The following is a 24333-nucleotide window of genomic DNA, read 5'->3' as shown; positions in this document are numbered from 1 at the left end:
GCGTGATCTCCGCTCACTGCAACCTCCGCCTACCACGTTCAAGTGATTCTCCTGCCTCAGCCTCCAGAGTAGCTGGGATTACAGGCACCTGCCACCATGCTTGGCTAATTTTTGTATGTTTAGTAGAAATGAGTTTTTGCCATGTTGGCCAGGGTGGTCTGGAACTCCTGACCTCGGGTGATCCGCCTACCTCGGCCTCCCAAAGTGCTGGGATTACAGGTGTGAACCACCATGCCTGGCCATTAGTATCTTTTTTTTTTTTTTTTTTTGAGACGGAGTCTCGCTCTGTCACCCAGTTGGAGTGCAGTGGCGCAATCTGGGTTCACTACAAGCTCCGCCTCCGAGGTTCACGCCATTCTCCCGCCTCAGCCTCCCGAGTAGCTGGGACTACAGGCGCCCGCCACTGCGCCCAGCTAATTTTTTTTTTGTATTTTTAGTAGAGACGGGGTTTCACCATGGTGTCGATCTCCTGACCTCGTGATCCGCCCGCCTCGGCCTCCCAAAGTGCTGGGATTACAGGTGTGAGCCACCGCGCCTGGCCGGTATCTTTTTTTCTTGAAAATATTTTCATTAATTTGCTGTTCTATTTATTTATTTATTTTTTGGTTTATTTATTTATTTTTTGGTTTGTTTTTACTGCTTTATTTTTTGGTTACTTTTTTTTTTTTTTTGAGACGGAGTCTCGCTCTGTCACCTAGGCTGGAGTGCAGTGGTGCGATCTTGGCTTGCTGCAATCTCTGCCTCCCGGGTTCAAGCAATTCTTCTGCCTCAGTCTCCTGAGTAGCCAGGACTACAGGTGCCCGCCACCATGCCTGGCTAATTTTTTGTATTTTTAGTAGAGACGGGGTTTCACCATGTTAGCCAGGATAGTCTCGATCTCCTGACCTCGTGATCCTCCTCTCTTTAATATCTCTTGAATCTGTTCCTTTTCCCTATCCTCACTGCTGCCCTCCTACTCCATGGTTAGTATCATCTCTTACCTGGGTTGTTGCACGAGCCTCCTAACAGCTCATCTCTGCTTTCAGTCTTCCAATGCATTTTTCCCACTGTAGCTAGAGTAATCTGTCTAACACATTTAAGCATGTAACTCCTCTGCTTAAAACTTTTTTGTGACTTTTCATGGCCTTTAGGATAACTTTTGAACTTCTTTTTTTTTTTTTTTTTGAGACTTCTGAACTTCTTCACTTGGCTTTCAGGATCCTCATGATTTGGATCCTTATTGACACTTGGCTGTCAGTGTGCTAGCCCTATTAAGTTCCTTGTATTTCTCCCTGAAGGGATCAGAGTTCTTAAATCTGCGCTTGAGTTCAGAAGCTTCTTTCTGTCTGGAATACCTTTCCTAATTTGTTCCCTACCCTCACTTTTGTTTTGTTAACTCAGGCTTGTCTTTCAGGTCTCAGCCTAGGTGGTAGCTCTAGGAGAAAGCCCTTGGACACTCAAGTCTGAGTTACATGGGCCTCCTCTTTGTGTCCTTAGCACTCCATGTTTTTTCATTACATTGTGATTGCTTGCTTATTGTCATCTCACCACATAGCGGTAAACGGACTGTCTTAAAAAATGATGTGATTTGCATGGAGTGTATTGAAAGAGAATGAAATAGTAATTTTGGGGTTTATCTAATAGGGAGAGGAAAGGGACACTGTATTTGATAGATGAAAGTTTTCTAAGCCAGAGAAGGCATACCAGGCCCTTTTATAGCCTGAATGAAAAATATCCTTTGATGTCTAATTTTTATCAATTTAGTTGCTCTATTTTATTAGTTAGAACTTTTTGGAGTTCAAGTAACAGAAATACAGCTTGAAGTAGCCTGTAGGGGAAAAAGTTATTCATTCATATGACCATATAATAGACAATTGTATGGATAAGGATGGCCATGAAGAGCTAAGGTGGGACCTTTCCCATAGTTGGGACCTTTCCATGCTTATACTCTGTGCATACTGGCTTCATTCCTTTTACTGCAAATATGTTTCCTCACGTGGTAAACCTGGTTCCTGGCAGCACAGGGGTATCAACTGGAACCTTGACCAAATCTAGCGTTTGAGGGGATGAAGTACTATGCTTAGTTCATTCTAGGTTGTGTGATATGCTCACTTACATGGCCAGGGATCTGTTAGCAAAAAGCAGAGCAGACCTTGAGTAGGGGAGGGGACGGAGTTCTGGGCAGACATAAAGAATATCCACTTTAATTCTTTATAGTTTTATTGATTGATTTACTTTTAATTTAATTAATTAATTAATTTTTTTGAGACAGAGTTTTGCTCTTGTTGCCCAGGTTGGAGTGCAGTGGTGTGATCTCGGCTTACTACAACCTCCACCTCCCGTGTTCAAGCGATTCTCCTGTCTCAGCCTCCTGAGTAGCTGGGATTACAGGTGTGCATCACCACACCCAGCTAATTTTTTGTCTTTTTAGTAGAGACAGGGTTTCACCATGTTGGCCAGGTTGGTCTTGAACTCCTGACCTCAGATGATCCTCCTGCATCGGCCTCCCAAAGTGCTGGGATTACAGGTGTGAGCCACTGTGCTGGCCAATTTTATTTATTGATTTAGAGAGATTGGGGGGGGGTCTCACTATGTTGCCTAGGCTGGTCTCGAACTCCTGAGCTCAAGTGATCCTGCTGCCTCAGCCTCCCAAGGTGCCGGGACCACCTGTGAACCACTGTGTCTGGCCTCATCCACTGTAATTCTTAACCACCTTTCTGATTATGAATTTATTTTCATTGGTACTTTATTTGTGGTAAAGCTATGAATTTATTTTCATTGGTACTTTATTTGTGGTAAAGCGATGCCCTGTAATATGGACCTGTGTATTCCAGGTACTAAAATGGTAAGTCCAACATTTTAAAGAAGTTGACCTTTTGGCTTATGCTAGCTTATTTATTTATTTTTTTTAACAAATCTTATTTTATTCAGATAGCAGTCTGATCACACATGGTCCAACAACACTCAAATAATAAATCAAATATAATCAGATGTTAAAGATTGGTCTTCAAACATCATAGCCAGTGGTGCTACGCTTGCCTATAATCTCTCCGACATGAAACCACATCAACACCTCAGTGGCCACCAAACCATTCAGCACAGCTTCCTTAACTGTGAGCTGTTTGAAGCTACCAGTCTGAGCACTATTGACTATTTTTTTCAGGCTCTGAATAGCTCTAGGGATCTCAGCAGGGGTGGGAGGAACCAGCTCAACCTTGGCTTAGTACCAAAAGTGGCCAATCGAGGCTTCGAGTAAGTCACAGCAGCATTCACCAGCGCCGGGGTCTTCTCCACAAGGTTACGGATAAATTGGGCCATGGTTCTGGGATGGAAAGTCCATCGCCCTGAACCGCCGGCTGAATATGCTAGCTTATAAGAAGTATTTATTTATTTATTTTTTTGAGACAGAGTCTCGCTCTGTTGCCCAGGCTGGAGTGTAATGGCGTGATCTTGACTCACTGCAACCTCTGCCTCCTGGGTTCAAGCGATTCTCCTGCCTCAGCCTCCTGAGTAGCTGGGACTACAAGCGTGCACCATCACGCCTGGCTAATTTTTGTATTTTTAGTAGGGACGGGGTTTTGCCATGTTGGTCAGGCTGGTCTCAAACTCCTGACCTTGTGATCTGCCTGCCTCGGCCTCCCAAAGTGCTGGGGTTACAGGCGTGAGCCACCGTGCCTGGCAATAACAAGTATTTATTGAGCTCTTGTTTGCTAAATAAAACACTTATCTTCAAGATGCTTACAGACTAGTAGTCTCAATAAGTAAATACAGGGGTGCTAAGATAGAGAGATGTCTAGGGTGCACTGGGAGCTGTGGCTAAATCATGCTTTGAGATAGTGGGAAACTTTCCTAAAGGAAAGTAAATTGAACCAAGAAATGTGGGTTGGATGTGATGGAGTAGAGACGGAGTCTCGCTCTGTTGCCCAGGCTGGAGTGCAGTGGCATGATCTCAGCTCACTGCAACCTCCGCCTCCCGGGTTCAAACGATTCTCCTGCCTCAGCCTCCTGAGTAGCTGGGACTACAGGTACGCACCACCACACTCGCTAATTTTTGTATTTTTAGTAGAGATGGGGTTTTACCATGTTGCCCAGACTGGTCTTGAACTCCTGACCTCCTGATCTGCCCACCTCAGCCTCCCAAAGTGTTGGGATTACAAGCGTGAGCCACTGTGCCCGGCTGGGGTTAGAGGGACTTTCAGGCAGAGAATGTATAAGGCACAGAGCTGTGAAATGGGCTACCTTGTGTGGGAAACATTTAAATAACTAAATACAGGTGGATTAGAGAGTACCTGACGAGACATAGAAGAAGAGGAGGCCAAAGGTAGATAAGGGATCACGTCATAGAAGTCCTTGAGTGCTTTATCACAGAGTTGGAACTTGATCTTGAAAGCTATAGAGAGTCATTGAAGGAAATTTAAGCTGGACCTCTCAGGTTTGAAGTGCCCATGGAATATTCAAGTGGGTATGTCAGTCAAGCAGTTAACTATATTGGGGTTTAGGAGAAAATTATTGACTGGAGTCACACTTATAGGCATTGAAGCCATGGGTTTGAATGGACCTAGAAGAGGTAAATCAAACAAAAGATTAGGAACAGAACCTTAGTGAGCAATGACACTGAAAAAAGTGAGCAGAAGGCAGGAAATCCATGACAGAGACCAAGAAGGGCCAGCCAGAAAAAAAACAGTAAATACTGCTTGGGATGGGAGGGTGGATTGTATTGGGTCAAGGAGTCGACAGAAAAAAGTTGAAACAACAAATATAAACTACTTTCATTTTAAGAAACTGAAACCGTATAGGAAATAATAGGAGTTTGATTAGTCTGATCATTATCAATTCTGTGTGCATGGAGAAAATAAAATTTCTAGACAGTTCTTCCAATGCAGGGATTTGAATTTTTTAGCATTTTTAAGGTCAGGTAGGAGCGGATGGAGGCTTTTTTGGCAGTGTTTGGGAGGTAAGAAGTGGTTGACCGGGGGCATGGATATGATACATGCACAGTCACTGGCGAGTACAAGTACCTAGTAGAGTATTTTGCACATAGTTTCTGGACCTATAAAGATCCAGTAAAGCATTTTTTTTTTTCTTTGAGATGGAGTCTCGATCTGTCTCCAGGCTGGAGTGCAGTGGCACGATCTCGGCTCACTGCAACCTCTGCCTCCTGGGTTCAAGCGATTCTTCCGTCTCAGTCTCCTGAGTAGCTGGGACTACAGGCACATGCCACCACACCCAGCTAATTTTTGTATTTTTAGTAGAGATGGGGTTTCACCGTGTTGGCCAGGATGGTCTCAATCCCTTGACCTTGTGATCTGCCTACCTCAGCCTCCCAGTGTGTTGGGATTACAGGTGTGAGCCACTGTGCCCGGCCCATTTTTTTTCAGGGGACCCAGAGTTAATTATTGATTATGTAGTTGTAATTAAATTTAGTTCATTTCTCAGGATTTCTATTTGTGATTTTCTCTTCTGTTTTTTTTTTTTTTTTTTGAGACAGTGTCTCACTCTGAAATACAGTGGCATGATCTCGGCTCATTGCAGCCTCTACCTCCCAGGTTCAAGCGATTCTCTTGCCTCAGTCTCCCAAGTACCAGGGACTACAGGCATGTGCCACCACACACAGCTAATTTTTGTATTTTTTAGTAGAGATGAGGTTACACCATGTTGGCCAGGCTGGTCTCGAACTCCTGACCTCAAGTGATCCACCTGCCTTGGCCTCCCAAAGTGCTGGGATTACAGGTGCGAGCCACTGTGCCTAGCCCTGGTCTGTTTTTGAGTCTGTCTCTCTTGAGTGAACATTCTCTTTCTCTGCTAAATCACCTTCTCTCAATTTTTTTCTTTGTAGTTAAGCTACTCATAGTTTTTTTAGTTGGGGAAAAAAGTACAACGTATTTACTATCTTAACCACTTTTAAGAGTACAGTAGTGTTAACTACGCACATTGTTGTGCAGTTTTTTTCATCTTGCCAAACTGAAACTCTGTACCCAGTGAACCCGTTTTCTCCTTCCTAGCCCTTGGCAACCACGATTCTACTTTCTGTGTCTAGAGTTTGAGTACTTGTAGATATCCCATGTAAGTAGAAACATGCAGCTTTTTGTCATTGTTATTGCTGTTTTTGGGGTGACTGGCTTATGGCTTATTTCACTTAGCATAATGTCCTCAAGATTCTTCCGTGTTGCAGCATATGACCTAATTTCCTTTTTTTTTGAGACAGGGTCTTGCTCTGTCACCCAGGCTGGAGTGCAGTGATGTGATCATGGCTCACTGCAGCCTTGACCTCCCCGGACTCAAGCCATCCTCCCACCTCAGCCTTCTGAGTAGCTGGAACCGCAGGTGTGCACCACCACACCTAGATAATTTTTGTAGAGATGAGGTTTTGCCATGTTGCCTAGGCTGGTCTTGAACTCCTGGGCTCAAGTGATCAGCTAGCCTTGGCCTTCCAAAATGCTGGGATTACATGCATGAGCCACTGTGCTTGGCCTCGTTTTTTTTTTTTTTTTTAAGGCTGAATAATATTCCATTGTGTGTATGTACCACATTTTTTTTTTTATCCAGTCACCTGTTGATGGACATTTAGGTTGCTTCCACCTCCTGACTATTGTGAATAATGCTGTAATAAACATGCATGTGCAAGTATCTCTTGGAGATCCTGTTATTAATTATTTTGGATATGTACCCTGAAGTGGCATTGCTGGATCATATGATAATTCTGTTTTTAATTTTTTGAGGAGCTGCCATACCCTTTGCTTAGTAGCTGAGCCGTTTTACGTTCCTACCAGTAGTACAGAAGGGTTCCAGTTTCTCTACATCTTTGCCAATATTTTTATTTTTTATTTTTTTATTTTTTGAGACAGAGTCTCACTCCGTCACCCAGGGTGGAGTACAGTGGCATGATCTTGGCTCACTGTAACCTCTGCATCCTGGGTTCAAGTGATTCTCCTGTCTCAGCCTCCCGAGTAGCTGAGACTACAGGCTAATTCTTGTAATTTTAGTAGAGGTGGCATTTTACCATGTTGGCCAGGCTGGTCTTGAACCCCTGACCTCAGGTAATCCACCTGCCTTGACCTCCTAAAGTGCTGGGATTACAGGCATGAGCCACTGCACCCGGCCTGTTTTTTAACTTATTTGTTGATAGTGGCCATCTCAATAGGTGTAAGGTGATACCTATCTCACTGTGGTTTTAATTTGTATTTCTCTGATTAGTGATGAGTATCTTTTCATATACTTGTTGGCCATGTGTATATCTTCTTTGGAGAAACATCTGTGCAAGTCCTTTGCCCATTTTTAAATTGGGTTATTTGGATTTTGTTTGTTGAGTTGTAGGAGTTCTTTATATATTCTAGATATTACCAACTTATCAGATGTATGGTTTGCAAATATTTTCTCTCATTCCATAGGTTACCTTGTTATTCTGTTGTTTCCTTTGTGACACAGAATTCTTTAAGTTTGATGTCCATTTTGTCGATTTTTGCTTTTGTTGCCTATGCCTTTGGTGTCATCTTCAAGAAATCATTGCCAAATCCGATGTCATGAAGCTTTCTCCCTGTTTTCTTCTACGAGTTTTAAGTTTAAGGTCTTAGATTTAGGTCTTTAGTCCATTTTGAATTACCTTTTGTATTCACTGTAACATAAGATTCCAGCTTCATTCTTTTGCACATGGATACCCAGTTTTTCCTATATCATTTGTTGAAGAGACTCTCCTTTTCCCATTGTGTGGCCTTGGTACCCTTGTTGAAGATCATTTGATCACATATGCGAGTATTTATATCTGGGCTTTCTATTCTATTCCATTAGTCTTATGTCTATCTTTAAGCCCTACCATACTATGTTGATTACTGTAGCTCTGTAATGTAAGGTGTTTTGAAATCAGGAAGTATGAGGCCTCCAGCTTTTTCTTTCTCAAGTTTGTTTTAACTATTTGGGATCCTTCTTACAATTTTTATCCTTTTAAACATTCCCAGGCTGGGCATGGTGGCTCATGCCTGTAATCTCAGCACTTTGGGAGACTGAGGCAGGTGGATCACTTGAGGTCAGGGGTTCAAGACCAGCCTGGCCAACATGGCGAAACACCTGTCTCCACTAAAAATACAAAAATTAGCCGGGCATGGTGGCGGGCGCCTATAATCCTAGCTCCTTGGGAGGCTGAGGCAGGAGAATCGCTTGAACCTGGGAGGCAGAGGTTGCAGTGAGCCGGGATCGCGCCACTGCACTCCACTGAGTGACAGAGCGAGACTCCATCTCAAAAACAAAAACAAAAAACAACAAAAAAATTCCCAGCCAGGCACAGTGACTCACGCCTGTAATCCCAGCCCTTTGGGAGGCTGAGGCGGGCACATCGCTTGAGGTCAGGAGTTCAAGACCAGCCTGGCCAACATGGTGAAACAGCAAAAACTAGCTGGGCTTAGTGGTTCTTGCTTGTAATCCCGGCTACTCGGAGGCTGAGGCAGGAGAATCACTTGAACCTGGGAGGTGGAGGTTGCAGTGAGCCAAGATTGTACCACTGCACAAAAGAGCGATTTAAAAAAAAAAAAAAAAAAAATCCCTTTCATTTTTTTCCCTTCCTTTCATTTTAAACTCACTTACTGCATGATTGAATTTTTCTCAACATGTAAGGACAGATAACCTATACATAACCTTTGAAATATGGAGTGTGCCCTGCTTTATAAAAACTTGGCATTTTTGAATTACATGTTTCATATTAAGAGTTGATATTTGAATTAAAAAGGATTTTGGCCAGGCACAGTTGCCCATTCCTGTATTCCCAGCACTGTGGGAGGCTGAGGGGAGAGGATTGTTTGAAGCCAGGAGTTGGAGACCAGTGAGGGCAGCAAAGCGAAACCCTGTCTACAAAACAAAATAAAAGAAGCGACAACAAAAAATTAGCCAGGTGGAATGGTGCCTGCATGTGGTCCCAGCTTTGGGAAGCTGATGCAAGAGTATTACTTGAGCCCAGGAGTTCAAAGCTATAGTGTTGTACCACTGCACTCCAGCCTGGGTGGCAGAGTGAGACCCTGTCTCTGAAAAAAACAAAAAACAAAAACAACCCCCAAAAACTCTTTCTTTGCTTTGTAGAGGTATTCTTTTAGTGGATTAAATATGGTTTTATCTTTTCAAACATCTTAGAAGCAAGCCAGTTTGCTTGAAGCATGGTACATTTTAAAAACTTTCATTAGGAAAATAGAGATATAGAAAAGTAGTATGATACATTGAAACCACAGGTACCCATCTCCTTGATTCAACAATTGTTACCATTTTGCCATATTTGTTTTATCTACATATATAAATTTCCTGAACCGTTTAAAAGTAAACTAAGAGTGGCAAATAAGTTTTTTTCAATTTTCCCTTTTAAGTATCATATGATTGTATTATAAATGTATGTATTTTGGACTTTGACATTTAAAGATTTAGATTGATATTTGCTCTTTTACAAGATTATAAGAAGACATATATCTTCAGATCTCTCCAGGGAAAAGGAGGACATTCTCCCTATATAGCCATAAAACCATTATCATTCCTCGCAAAATTACCAATAATTCCCTAATATTATACTACTTTTTGATTTTTTTTGAGACAGGGTCTTGCTCTGTCGCGCAGACTAGAGTGCAGCAGCACGTTCATGGCTTACCGCAGCCTTGACCTCCCAGGCTCAAGCCATTCTCCTGCCTCAGCCTCCTGGAGTGGCTGGGGGCTACAGGCACATACCACCATGCCTGGCTAATTTTTGTATTTTTTGTAGAGATGTGGTCTTGCCATGTTGCCCAGGCTGGTCTTAAACTTGTAGGCTCAAGTGATCCTCCTGCCTTGGCCTTGCAAAGTGCTGGGATTACAGGCATGTGGCCTGATTCCCTGATACATGCTACTTACACTATATTCAGATTTCCTGAGTTGTTCCAAAAATGTTTTTTATTGCTGTGTGGTGTTTCTTCTTCTTTTTTTTTTTTTGAGAGAAAGTCTCGCTCTATCACCCAGGCTGGAGTGCAGTGGCGTGATCTTCGCTCACTGCAACGCCCTCCTCCTGAATTCAAGCAGCTCTCTTGCCTCAGCCTCCTAAATAGCTGGGATTACAGGTGTCCATCACCATGCCTGGCTAATTTTTGTATTTTTAGTGGAGACGGGGTTTCACCATGTTGCCCAGGCTGGTGTTTTGTTTTTTTTTTTTAAATGCCAGTTTTCAATCAAGAATTACCCGTTGCATTTGGTTGTAATCTCTTGAGTCTTTTTAAATATATAGGTAGAACCGTCTCTTCTACCCATCCACCTCCTTCTCTACTCTGTCTCTCCTTCCCTACTCTGCCTCTCCTTCCCTGTGGTATTGACCCGTTAGGTCTGTCGAGACGATTACATTTTGTATTGCTGCTTGTTTCCTCATGGCGTAGTATTACTTCTTCCTCTATCCCCTATATTTATTTCCTGTAAACTGGGAGTTAGATCTAAAGGTGTGAATAGACTTAGGTTAAACAGTTTTGGAAGAGTACCTCATTTAGTAATGCTGTGTACTTCCTACTGTTCCTAGTTAAGAGGCATATAATGTCAGGTCCCACTATTTTGACGCTGTATTTGATCACCAAGCTAATGTGGTGAGAACCTGATCATTTCATTATGAAGTTATGGTTTTCTTTTTCTTCTAGCAAGTAGTAATCTATAGGGTGGTACTTTGACATCAAGTAAATTTTTGTGTTTTTATTTTTTATTTTTTTGAGACAGAGTTTTCCTCTTGTCGCCCAGGCTGGAGTGCAATAGTGCGATCTCGGCTCACTGCAACCTCTGCCTCTTGGGTTCAGGTGATTCTCCTGCCTCAGCCTCCCGAGTAGCTGGGACTACAGGCTCCCGCCACCACGCCCAGCTAATTTTGTATTTTTAGTAGAGACGAAGTTTCACCATGTTGGCCAGGCTAGTCTTGAACTCCTGACCTCAGGTAATCCTCCTGCCTTGGCCTCCCAAAGTGCTGGGATTATAGGCGTGAGCCACTGCCCCCGGCCTCAAATTTCTTTTTTTAAAAAACATTTTTATTTTATTTTATTTTTTAACTTTTTGGAGACAGAAACTCACTCTGTCGCCCAGGCTGGAGTGCAGTGGCACAATCTCAGCTTACTGCAACCTCTGCCTCCCGGGTTCAAGCGATTCTCATGCGTCAGCCTCCTGAGTAAGCTGGGACTACAGGCATGTGCCACTATGCCTGGCTAATTTTTTTTTTTTTTCTTTTTTGGGATGGAGTCTCCCTCTGTCACCCAAGCTGGAGTGTGGTGGCACAATCTCAGCTCACTGCAATCTCCGCCTTCCGGGTTCAAGTGATTCTCGTGCGTCAGCCTCCTGAGTAAGCTGGGACTACAGGCATGTGCCACCATGCCTGGCAAATTTTTTTTTTTTTTTTTTTTTGAGATGGAGTCTCACTGTCGCCAGGCTGGAGTTCAGTGGCATGATCTTGGCTCACTGCAACCTCACTCCCTGCCTCAGCCTCCCGAGTAGCTGGGTTTATGGGCACATGCCACCATGCCCAGCTAATTTTTGTATTTTTAGTAGAGACGGGGTTTTACTATGTTGGCCAGGCTGGTCTTGATCTCCTGACCTTGTGATCCACCCACCTCGGCCTCCCAACGTCCTGGGATTACAGGTGTGAGCCACCACGCTCGGCCCACCTGGCTAATTTTTGTAATTTTAGTAGAGGTGAGGTTTCACCATGTTGTCCTGACTGGTCTCCAACTCCTGAGCTCAGGCAATCCCTCCCTGTACCCCCCAAGGCCTCCCAAAGTAATAGGACTACACTCGTGAGCTACCACGCCCAGCCCCAGATAAATTTCTTTCTTTTATTTTTGTGGGACTTTTTTTTTTTTTTTTTTTGGGACAGAGCCTCTCTCTGTCGCCCACGCTGGACTGCAGTGGTGCCATCTCGGCTCACTGCAACCTCTGCCTCCCAAGTGATTCTCCTGTCTCAGCCTCCCTCCTGAGTAGCTGGGATTACAGGTGTGTACCACCATGCCCAGCTAATTTTTATTTTTAGCAGAGACGGGATCTCACCATGTTGGCCAGGCTGGTCTCAAACTCCTGACCTTAAGTGATCCACCCACCTTGGCCTCCAAAGTGCTGGGATTACAGGTGTGAGCCACCGCCCCTGGCCAGGTCAATTTCTTTACCAACTTTTCACCTAATGATTTTAGCATTCATTGATGATTCTTGATTAGCTATTTAATTATAGGTTAAAAAATGGTAATTAGTTTTGGGTTCTGTTGTTCCTTTTACATTTAGTAGCTAGCCACCTTCTATAAAGATAAGGTTTCTCTCATCAACTAGGGCTATTTTGTTATCTGGAATTAGTGTTCTACTTAAAGGCAGAATAGATGCTTAGTTACTTTCTTTTATACAGACATTTTCAGAGTGCAATAGTCACCTCCAATGGCAGTAAGTGCAGTCTTTCTTGTCTTTTCTCTTTTGTCACTTTCTCTTTGGAATATCATATATATTATAAATATTATAGACATTTTTGACTTTGATTTCTTTTGTGATTATAGTTTGATATGAATTTAACTTTAATATATAACTTTCCTTTCATAGTAAGAAGACATGTTGGATAACAAGAAGAGGTGTAGAGTTTGCATATATCAACTGTGGCCTTAATGAGCATGTTGACAGCATCGATGCTAGACAGACAGTAAGTGTTATTAAAGTTGTAGAGTATGAATATTTTACACATAAGTTTTTTTTTTTTTTTTTTTGAAATTGAGTCTCGCTGTATCACCTAGGCTGGAGTGCAGTGGCGCAATCTTGACTCACTTCAGCCTCAAACTGCTAGACTCAAGCGATTCTCTCACCTCAGACTCCCAAGTAGCTGGGACTACAGGTACATGCCACCACACCCAGCTAATTTTTGTATTTTTTGGTAGAGATGGTTTTTGTTTTTGTTTTGTTTTTTTTGAGATGGAGTTTCGTTCTTGTTGCCCAGGCTGTAGTGCAATGGCATGATCTCGGCTCACTGCAACTCTGCTTCCCAGGTTTAAGCGATTCTCCTGTCTCAGCCTCCTGAGTAGCTGGGATTACAGGCGCACGTCACCACGTCCAGCTAATTGTTTTTTTTTTTTTTTTTTTGTATTTTTAGTAGAGATGGGGTTTCACCGGTTTCACCGTGGTCTCGATCTTTTGACCTCGTGATCCGCCCGCCTCGGCCTCCCAAAGTGCTGGGATTACAAGCGTGAGCCACCGCGCCCGGCCTAGTTGTTTATTTTTAGTAGAGACAAGTTTTCTCCATGTTGGTCAGGCTGGTCTCAAACTCCCAACCTCAGGTGATCCGCCCGCCTCAGCTTCCCAAAGTGCTGGGATTACAGGTGTGAGCCACCGAGCCCTGCTTGTTTTTGCTTTTGTTTTGGGATGGAGTCTTGCTCTGTTGCTCAGGCTGGAGTGCAGTGGCACGATGTTGGCTCACTGCAACCTCCGTCTCCTGGGTTCATGCAATTCTTCTGCCTCAGCCTACCAAGTAGCTGGGATTACAGATGTGTGCCACCATGCTCAGCTAATTTTTGTATTTTTAGTAGTAAGGGGGTTTCAGCATATTGGTCAGGCTAGTTTCTAACTCCTGACCTCAAGTGATCCACCCACTTTGACCTCCCAAAGTGCTGGAATTACAGGCGTGAGCCACCGTGTCCGGCCCAGAGATGGCGTTTTGTCGTGTTGCCCAGGCTGGTCTCAAACTCCTTGGCTCAAGTGATCCGCCTGCCTCGGCCTCCCAAAGTGCTGGGACAACAGGTGTGAGCCACCACGCCTGGCCTACACAGGTTTCTAAGCTTTTACTTATATATTTGAGGGACTAAAAAAACACCTCATGAGAAGGAAAATATAATCGCAGATTTTGTTAACTAGAATTTTCAAAAGAGCTTATGGTGGTATAAGACATGTTGACTGAGGAAGCATAAAGAACTGAATTGTGGTGTTAGTTTTTCTATTTAATGAGTGTTTTCATTTCTCTGCTTCTTAAAGGCCAATCTTGGCTGGGCATGGTGCCTCACACCTGTAATCCCAGCACTTTGGGAGGCCGTGGCAGGCAGATCACTTGAGGCCAGGAGTTTGAGACCAGCCTGGCCAACGTGGCAAAACCCTGTCTCTACTAAAAATACAAAAATTAGTGGGACATGGTGGCATGCACCTGTAATTCCAGCTACTTGGGAGGCTGAGACATGAGAATTGCTTGAGCCTGGGAGGCAGAGGCTGCAGTGAACTGAGCTCTTGCTGCTGCACTCCAGCCTGGGTGACAGAGTGAGACTCTGTAAAAAAAAAAATAAAAAAATAAATAAATAAATAAATAAATAAAAAATAGGCCAATCTTGCGTCTTCATATTTTACGTGTTAGCCATCCATAAATATTTGTGCACCTGTTTTACGTGTGGTGCTATGCATAGTACCATTTTGGGGTATATATCATGATCCATGTTCTCAAGAAACATTGTTAGTTGTAGATATAAACACATATAGATGGAAATATAATAAGTCAGTAACACCGACTGACTCTAAATTAAGCAAGACTAGTACTGCAATAAGTAGTTAAGGATTATAAACAATGTTGATGTATTATACAGAAATACACTTGGAATTAAAGGTATATATTTTTCAGCAGCTGGCTTTAACGTTTAACAACATATCTCAGAGGTCTATCTAGTTTTTACACAGCTTTTCTTTTATTTATTTATTTTTTTGAGATGGAGTCTCACTCTGTCGCCTAGGCCGGAGTGCAGTGGCGCAATCTTAGCTCACTGCAACCTCTGCCTCCTGGTTAAAGTGATTCTTCGGCCTCAGCCTCCTGAGTAGCTAGGACTACAGGTGCATGCCCCCATACCTGGCTAATTTTTGTATTTTTAGTAGAGATGGGGTTTCACCATATTGGCCAGGCTGGTCTCGAACTCCTGACCTTATGATTCGCCTGCCTTGGCCTCCCAAAGTGCTGGGGTTACAGGCATGAGCCACCGTGCGAGGCCTTCACATCTTATTTCTATATTCCACCTATTTTTTTTTATTACTGCATAGTATTCCAAAGGATGATTTCTGCCATAATTTATACTGTTTTCCTAAGTGTTTAGGATGTTATAACAGATAGATACATATTTCTTTCTTTCTTTGTTTGAGAGAGGGTTTTCCTTTGTTGCCCAGGCTGGAGTGCAGTGCTTTGATTACTGCCTACTGCAGCCTTGGCCTCTCAGGCCCAAACAATCCTCCTACCTTAGCCTCCTGAGCAGCTGGGACTGTAGGCATGTGCCACCAGGCCTAGCTAATTTTAAATTTTTCACAGAGATGTGTTCTCCCTGTGTTGCCCGGGCTTGTATTGAACTCCTGGGCTTAAGCAATCCTCCTCCTTTGGCTTCCCAAAGTGCTGGAATTGGAGGTGTGAGCCATCATGCCTGCCCCTGATAGATATATTTAAAGATGATTGGTTACTTTAATTTGGTTACATTTTCTATAAAAAGTATTTTTTGGCCAGGTGCGGTGGCTCCTGCCTGTAATCCCAGTACTTAGAGACACTGAGGCAGGAGGATCACTTGAGGTCAAGAGTTCTAGGCCAGCCTGGTCATCATGGTGAAACTCTGTCTCTACTAAAAGTACAAAAATTAGCCAGGCGTGGTGGTGCATACCTGTGGGAGGCTGAGGCAGGAAAATCACTTGAACCTGGGAGGCGGAGGTAGCATTGAGCTCAGATCCTGTCACTGCACTCCAGCTTAGGTGACAGAGGGAGACTTTGTGTCAAAAAAACCCCAAAAATATCTTTTTTTTTTTTTTTGGAGGTTGCAGTGAGCCGACATTGTGCCATTGCACTCCAGCCTGGGTGACAGTGTGAGACTCTGTCTCAAAAAGAAAAAACAAAAACAAAAAACTACAGTTAAATATTATTCAAATCAGGCTGGGCACAGTGGCTCATGCCTTTAATCCCGGCATTTTGGGAGGCTGAGACGGGTGGATTACCCGAGGTCAGGAGTTTGAGACCAGCCTGGCCAATGTGGTGAAACCCTATTGCTACTAAAAAATACAAAAATAAGGCTGGGTGCTGTGGCTCACGCCTGTAATCCCAACACTTTGAGAGGCCAAGGTGGGTGGATCACCTGAGGTCAGGAGTTTGAGACCAGCCTGACCAACATGGAGAAACCCCATCTCTACTAAAAATACAAAATTAGCCTGGTGTGGTGGCACATGCCTGTAATCCCAGCTATTCGGGAGGCTAAGACAGGAGAATCACTCGAATCTGGAAGGCGGAGGTTGCGGTGAGCCAAGGTTGTGCCATTGCACTCTAGCTTGGGCAACAAGAGCGAAACTCCGTCTCAGAAAAAATAACAAAATAAACTGGGCGTGGTAGCGAGCTCCTGTAGTCCCAGCAAATTGGGAGGCTGAGGTAGGGGAATTGCTTGAACCCAAGAGGTGGAGGCTGCAGTGAGCCGAGATGGCGCCACTGCAGTCCAGCCTAGGTGACAGAGTGAGACCTTGTCTCAAAAAAAAAAAAAAAAAATTATTCAAAACATAGTCTTTTAAAATGGCTGTCTAAACTTCCATTATATCAATCTAAAGAGATGTTGTATTCAATAATCTAACAATCCTGGGTTCAGCTTAATAATAGAAACAACCCAATTTACAAATGGGCAAAAGAATCCAAACAGACATTTATTCAAAGAAGTATATAAATGCCAATAAGAACATGTAAAGATGGTCAACAACATTTGTCCTTAGGAAAATGCAAATCAAAACCACAGCTAGATACCACTAGGATTATGTGGAAGAGTTCCTTGAGCCCAGTACTTTGAGACCAGCGTGTGCAGCAGAGTGAGACTCTGTCTCCAAAAAAAAAACAAGCAAAAAGCCTAACCAAACAAACAAACCCAACACCTCCTGGTGCTTACCACAGGCTGTATTCTTTTTTTTTTTTTTTCAGACGGAGTCTTGCTCTGTCGCCCAGGCTGGAGTGCAGTGGCGTGATCTCGGCTCACTGCAACCTCCGCCTCCCAGGTTCATGCCATTCTCCTGCCTCAGCCTCCCGAGTAGCTGGGACTACAGGCGCCCGCCACCACGCCCAGCTAATTTTTTCTATTTTTAGTAGAGACGGGGTTTCACCGTGTTAGCTAGGATGGTCTTTTTTTTTTTTTTTGAGACGGAGTCTCACTTTGTCACCCAGGCTGTGGTGTAGTGGTGCGATCTCTGCTCACTGCAAGCTCCGCCTCCCGGGTTCACGCCATTCTCTTGCCTCAGCCTCCCGAGTAGCTGGGACTACAGGAGCCCGCCACCACGCCCGGCTAATTTTTTGTATTTTTAGTAGAGACGGGGTTTCACCGTGTTAGCCAGGATGGTTTCGATCTCCTGACCTCGTTATCTGCCTGCCTCAGCCTCTCAAAGTGCTGGGATTACAGGCGTGAGCCACCACACCCGGCCGGGCTGTATTCTTACACTGACTGTATAGAAAGAGGAGACAGAGTAAACCTACCCCATATATACTTCAGCCCACGCCCTGTGCCTGTTCTATATTATGAAGCGGGGTTGGGGGGCGGTGTGGACATAGAAAAAGGAAAAAACAAAAGGAAAAAATGAAAAGCAAACCCAAACAAAACAATGGACAGTAACGGTGTTGGTGAGGATTAGAGAAATCAGAGCCCTCACACATTGCTGGTGGAAGCTGAAATTGGTGCAGCTGCTTTGGAAAACCGTTTGGCAGTTCCTCAAAAGGTTAAACATGGAGTTACCATATGAACTAGCAATTCCACTCTTAGATATATACTTAAGAGATATGAAAACATGTCCATACCAAACTCTTCTACAAATGTTCATAGCAAGATTATTCACTATAGCCAAAAAGTAGAAACAACCCAAATAACCATCACTTGATCCATATATACATAAAATGTGTTATATCCGTACCATGCAATATTTTCTAGCAGTATCAGTGAAGTACCAATACAGGCTACAACATGGATGAACCTGGAAAGCATGCCAAGTGAAAGGAGCCAGTCACAAAAGGCCATGTTTTATATTATACAATTCTGTTCATATAAATGCCTAGAATAGGTAAACCTATAGAGATAAAAGTAGATTCGTGGTTGCCAGGGGATAGGAGAAGGAGGAATGGGAATGGTTGCTAATGGGTTGTGGGGTTTCTTCTTGAGGTAATAGAAATGTTCTGGAATTACTGGTGATGGTTATACAACTCGGAATGTACTGGAAACCACTGAATTGTACACTTTGAAATGGCGAATTTTATGGTTTACATATTATATTTTAATAAAGCTGGTATAAATAGAAATTTGGGAGCTCCCACACTTAAAACCAATCCACGACGCTACCTTTGATACAGATGGTAGTGGTGAAGGTGATGATTTTAAATGTATTTTGAATTTGTTATTCATTCATTGATTCAGACGGAGTCTCACTCTGTCACCCAGGCTGGAGTGCAGTGGCATGATCTCTACTCACTGCAACCTCCCCCTCCTGGGTTCTCCTGCCTCAGCCTCTTGAGTAGCTGGGATTACAGGCATGCGCCACCACTGCCAACTAATTTTTGTACTTTTAGTAGAGACGGGATTTCGGCATGTTGCCCAGGCTGGTCTTGAACCCCTGACCTCAGGTAATCCATCCGCCTTGGCCTCTCAAAGTACTGGGATTACAGGCGTGAGCCACCGCACCCGGCTTATTTTGAATTTACAACTGGCAGGATTTGCTGAATGATTAGGTGTGAGGGAAAGAATAGGCAAAAATGACTTAGTTTTTGGCTTCAACAAGTAGAAATTGCCATTAGCTGAGATTGCAATTACTATAGATAGGGCAGGGTGGCAGAGGAGAATCAGGTCACTTTTAGATATGCCTGGTTTGAGATTTTTTTTTTTTTTTCCTCCGAGATGGAGTCTTGGTCTTTTGTCCAGACTGGAGTGCAGTGGCATGATCTCAGCTCACTGTAACCTCTGTCTCCCGGGTTCAAGCAATTCTCCCGGCTCAGCCTCGAAAGTAGCTGGGATTACAGGCATGCGCCTCCACGCCCCGCTAATATTTGTATTTTTTTTTTTTTTTTTTTTTTTTTTGAGACAGAGTCTCTGTCGCCAGGCTGGAGTGCAGTGGCGTGATCTCGGCTCACTGCAACCTCCGCCTCCCGGGTTCAAGTGATTCTCCTGCCTCAGCCTCACAAGTAGCTGGGATTACAGGCACGCGCCTCCACGCCCAGCTAAATTTTGTGTGTATATATATATATATATATATATATTTTTTTTTTTTTTTTTTTTTTTTTTTTTTTGAGACAGAGTTTCTCTTTGTCACCAGGCTGGAGTGCAGTGGCGTGATCTCGGCTCACTGCAACCTCTGCCTCCTGGGTTCAAGCGATTCTCCTGCTTCAGCCTCCTGAGTAGCTGGGCCCCCATGCCCAGCTAATTTTGTATTTTTGATAGAGATGGGGTTTCTCCATATTGGTCAGGCTCATCTCGAACTCCCGACCTCAAGTGATCTGCCCGTCTTGGCCTCCCAAAGTGCTGGGATTACAGGTGTGAGCCACAGCACCCGGCGTGTTTTTTTTTTTTTTTTTTTTTTTTTTTTTTTTTTTTTTTGAGATGGAGTCTCACTGTGTCACCCAGGCTGGAATGCAGTGGTGCAATTTCAGCTCACTGCCACCTCCGCCTCCTAGGTTCAAGCGATTCTCCTGCCTCAGCCTCCCGAGTAGCTGGGATTACAGGCACCCGCCAACACGCCCGGCTAATTTTTTGTGTCTTTAGTAGAGACGGGGTTTCACCGTGTTAGCCAGGATGGTCTTGATCTCCTGACCTTGTGATCCACCTGCCTTGGCCTCCCAAAGTGCTGGGATTACAAGCGTGAGCTACCGCACCCGGCCAATTTATATTTTTAGTAGAGACGGGTTTTCACCATGTTGACCAGGCTGGTCTTGACCTCAGGCAATCTGCCTGCCTTAGCCTCCCAAAGTGCTGGGATTACAGGCCTGAGTCACTGTGCCCAGCCTGAGATGTTTTTTAGATACACAAAGTAGAGATGTTCAGTGAATAGTTTGATGTGGGTCTAGAGTCAGAGAAGAGTTGCTGGCTGAAGATGTAAATTTGTTAGCATATTGATAGAATTTATTTTTTATTTTTTTTCTTAAGAGATGGGGTCTCACTCTGTCATCAAGGCTGGAGTGCAGTGGCACAATCATAGCTCAGTGCAGCCTCCAACTCCTGGAGTCAAGTGATCCTCCTGCCTAAGCTTCCAGTCGCTGGAATTACAGGCACACCACCATGCCTGGCTAATTTTTAAATTTTTTGTAGAGGGAACAGAGGGAAAAGAACAGGCCCTAGGACTGAGCTCTGGAACACTCCATTGTTTCCAAGTTGAGAGATGTGAAAATCTCGAGAGTGGCAGTGTCCTCAGGAGAAGAAAGCCGGTTCCTGGGGGGAGATTGATCAGCTGTGTAAATGCTGCTGATAGGTCTAGAAAGACAAGAACTGAGAACTGATCATTTGATTTAATTTTATTTTCTAGTTGCTGGTATAAAGAAATATAATCTAGCTAAGTGTGCTGCTCACACCTGTAATCCCAGCACTTTGGGAGGCTGAGGCAGGAGGAATATTTGAGGCCGGGAGTTTTTTGTTTCTTTGTTTGTTTGTTTTTTGAGACGGAGTTTTGCTCTTGTCACTCAGGCTGGAGTGCAATGGCTCAATCTCAGCTCACTGCAACCTCTGCCTGCTGGATTCAAACGATCCTCCTGCCTCAGCTCCTGAGTAGCTGGGATTACAGGCTTGCTAACATGCCCGGCTAATTTTTTTTTTTTTTTTTTTTTTTTGCTAATTTTTAGTAGAGACAGGGTTTCACCGTGTTGTCCAGGTCTGGTCTCAAATGCCAGACCAATCTGTATTACAGGCGTGAACCGCCGTGCCTGGGCAAGTCCAGGAGTTTGAGACCAGCCTGGACAATGTAGCGAGACACTGTCTCTACAAAAATAAGAAAAATTTTAAAAAATTATTTATTTATTTATTTTTGTTTTTGAGACGAAGTCTTACCCTGTCACCCAGGCTTGGAGTGCAGTGGCATGATCTTGGCTCATTGCAACCTCTGCCTCCCTGCTTCAATTGATTCTCCTGCCTCAGCCTCCTGAGTACCTGGGATTACAAGTGTGCACCGCCACGCCCAGCTAATTTTTGTATTTGTTGTAGAGATGAGGTTTCACCGTGTTCGTCAGGCTGGTTTCGCATGCCTGACCTCAAGTAATCCACTCGCCTCGGCCTCCCAAAGTGCAATTGCAGATGTGAGCCACCGGGCCCGACCAAATAAAAAAAATTTAAAAAGAAGAACATAAGAAAAAGACTTATGGAAAGTATATTTCTTAATTTTCAAGAAATTTAGATTCTAATTATATATATTATATAGATTTAAAACATTTATTTATACTTTTGAGACAAGGTTTTGCTTTGTTGCTTATGCTGGAATGTAGTAGTGTGATCAGAGCTCGCTGCAGCCTTGACCTCCTGGGCTGAAGTGATCCTCCCATCTCAGCCTCCTGAGTGGCTGGGACCACAGGTGAACGCCACCATGCCTGACTAAGTTTTTAAAAGATTTTTTGTAGAGATGGGGGTCTCACTATGGTGCCCAGGCTGGTTTCAAACTCCTGGGCTCAAGGGATCCTCCCACCTCAACCTCCTAAAGTCCTGGCATTATAGGTGTAAGCCATCGTGCCTGGTGTAATTACATTTTTTGCTACTGATTTCTAGTATAATTACATGTGCACTTGAAAGTAAATTGTGTTTTGTGGCTATTGGGTTCAATGTTCTATAGATATGGAGTCAAGTTATATTTATTGCACAAAGCAAATCTTCTGTGTTCTTACTGTTTCACTCCTTCCTCCTTACCCCTTTCTCTCTTCCTCTTGTGTTTCTTTCCTTTCCTCCTTCCCCTCCTTTAAAAAAATTTTTTTTTTGAAGTGGGGGAAGCTTCTTCTGTTAATGGTTACAGACAGGGGAGTTTTGTTTGAATTTTGCATACTTTTTTCAAAATTAAAAAATTAAGTTTTTTTTTGAGACTAAGTCTCGCTCTGTCACCTAAGCTGGAGAGCAGTGGCTTGATCTTGGCTCGCTGCAACCTCTACCTCCTGGATTCAAACAATTTTCGTTTCTCAGCCTCTGGAGTAGCTGAGATTACAGGCATGTGCCACCACACCCAGCTAATTTTTTGTATTTTTAGTAGAGACTGGGTTTTGCCATGTTGCATAGGCTGGTCTTGAACTCTGGCCTCAAATGATCTGCCCACCTTGGCCTCCCAAAGTTTTGGGATTACAGGCATGAGCCACCTTCCCCCGCTCCATGCGCCCCTCCCCCCCCCCCACCAAAAAAAAGAAATGTTGTGTAAGTGGAATTTCAATATAACCTTTTAGGACTGGCTTTTTAAAAAAAATTTTTTTATTTTTTGAGACGGAGTGTCTCTCTGTTGCTCAGGCTGAATGGCTTGATCTCGGCTTGCTGCAACCTCTGTCTCCTGGGTTCTAAGTGATTCTCCTGCCTCAGCCTCTCAAGTAGCTGGGATTACAGGCATGCGCCACAATGCCCGGCTAATTTTTGTATTTTTAGTAGAGGCGGGGTTTTGCCACGTTGGCCAGGCTGGTCTCACTGTGCTGCCCAGGCTGGTCTCGAACTCCTGACCTCAGGTGATCTGCCCACCTTGGCCTCCCAAAGTGCTGGGATTACAGATGGGAGCCACCACACCTGGCTACGACTGGCTTTTTTTACTGAGCATAATACTCTGGAATTTCATCCAGGGTGTTGTATGCATCAGTAATATGTTTTTATTGCTGACTAGTATTTCATGGAATGGATGTACCATAGTTTGTTTAACCATTTATCTACTGGAGGACATGAGTTGTTTCCAGCTTTTGGTTATTATGAATGAAGCTGCTGTAAACATTTGTTTACAGGTTTTAGATGAATATAATTTTTCAGTCCTCAGGGATAAATGCCCAGAAGTGCAATTGTTTTTTTTTTTTTTTTTTTTTTTTTTTTTTTTTTGAGACGGAGTCTCGCTCTATCGCCCAGGCTGGAGTGCAATGGCGCAATCTCGGCTCACTGCAAGCTCCGCCTCCCGGGTTCACGCCATTCTCCTGCCTCAGCCTCTCCGAGTAGCTGGGACTACAGGCGCCCGCCACCACGCCCGGCTAATTTTTTGTATTTTTAGTAGAGACGGGGTTTCACTGTGGTCTCGATCTCCTGACCTTGTGATCCGCCCGCCTCGGCCTCCCAAAGTGCTGGGATTACAAGCGTGAGCCACCGCGCCCGGCCTTAGAAGTGCAATTGTTGAGTTCTATGGTAGTTGTATATTTAGTTTTTTTAAGAAACTGCAAAATATTTTTCAGAGTGACTGTACCATTTTACATTCCCATCAGCAACTATAAGTGATGTTGTTTCTTTGAAGTCTTGCCATCATTTGGTGTTGTACCTGTTTTTTGTTTTAGTCAATTTGATAGGTAATATCTCATTATAGTTTTTTGTTTGTTTGTTTGTTTTTTGCAATGGGGTTTCGCTCTTGTTGCCCAGGCTGGAGTGCAGTGGTGTGATCTCGGCTCACTGCAGCCTCCGCCTTCCGGGTTGAAGTGATTCTCCTGCCTCAGCCTCCCGAGTAGCTGGGATTACAGGCATGCAGCACTACGCCCGGCTAATTTTGTATTTTTACTAGAAACGGGGTTTCTCCTTGTTGGTCAGGCTGGTCTCGAATTCCTGACCTCAGGTGATCTGCCCGCCTTGGCCTCCCCAAATGTTGGGATTACAGGCATGAGCCACCGGGCCTGACCTCATTAGAGTTTTAATTTGCACTTACTTAATGGTTAGTGATGTTGAACATCTTTTTATGTACTTATTTGCCACCTGTATCTCCTCTTTTGTGTAGTGTTTTTTCTCCTTTTTTGCTGATTTTCCAATTGTTTGGTTTTTATTTTTTGTTTCTTTTTTGTGTTTTTTTGAAACAGGGTCTCTCTCTGTCACCTAGGCTGGAGTGCAATGGCATGATCATAGCTCACTGTAGCCTCAACCTCCCAGCTGCAAACGATCCTTCCACCTTAGTCTCCTGAGTAACTGGGATTACAGGCACGTGCCACCATGCCTGGCTGATTTTTTCTATTTTTTCTTAGAGACAGGGTCTCATTATTTTGTCTAGGCTGGTCTTGAACTCCTGGGCTTAAGGGATTCCCCCCCTCTTCAGCCCCTGTTGGGCTCCCAAAGTGCTAGGTTTATAGGCATGAGCCACCATGCCTGGCATACTGTTGAGTTTTGATAGGTTGTTAATAGATTTTAGATATTAGTCCTTGTCCCGAATGTGGTATGTAAGTATTTTCTCATAGTCTGTAGCTTGCCTTTTCATCCTTTTAGCCAGGTCTTTCATCAAACAAAAGTTTTGATTTAA

The 24333-nt window shown here is 43.8% G+C and overlaps 1 protein-coding gene, 1 non-coding gene and 1 pseudogene across 4 annotated transcripts in view; 2 read left to right on the top strand and 1 right to left on the bottom strand.

Moving 5' to 3' along the window:
- N4BP2 (NEDD4 binding protein 2) overlaps positions 1 to 24333 on the top strand; it is a 94583-nt gene that overhangs the window by 4919 nt on the left and 65331 nt on the right. For both annotated transcript variants that reach the window (XM_003258604.3, XM_004091649.2), the window contains exon 2: positions 12520 to 12616. The gene's annotated coding sequence lies outside the window, so the exon portion shown is untranslated. The remainder of the gene's footprint in view (positions 1 to 12519; positions 12617 to 24333) is intronic.
- LOC100584335 lies at positions 2891 to 3335 on the bottom strand (annotated as a pseudogene). The gene has a single exon (XR_001114100.1). The product of XR_001114100.1 is annotated as an ATP synthase subunit g, mitochondrial pseudogene (transcript).
- On the top strand, positions 17342 to 17467 carry LOC115831952. Its single transcript, XR_004027439.1, has one exon. It is a non-coding gene; the product is annotated as a small nucleolar RNA SNORA51 (small nucleolar RNA).

Source organism: Nomascus leucogenys, chromosome 20, assembly GCF_006542625.1.
Source record: "Nomascus leucogenys isolate Asia chromosome 20, Asia_NLE_v1, whole genome shotgun sequence".
NCBI lineage: Eukaryota > Metazoa > Chordata > Mammalia > Primates > Hylobatidae > Nomascus > Nomascus leucogenys.
The sequence above is the reverse complement of the archived record's forward strand: the minus strand, read 5'-3'. Positions and strand labels throughout refer to the sequence as shown.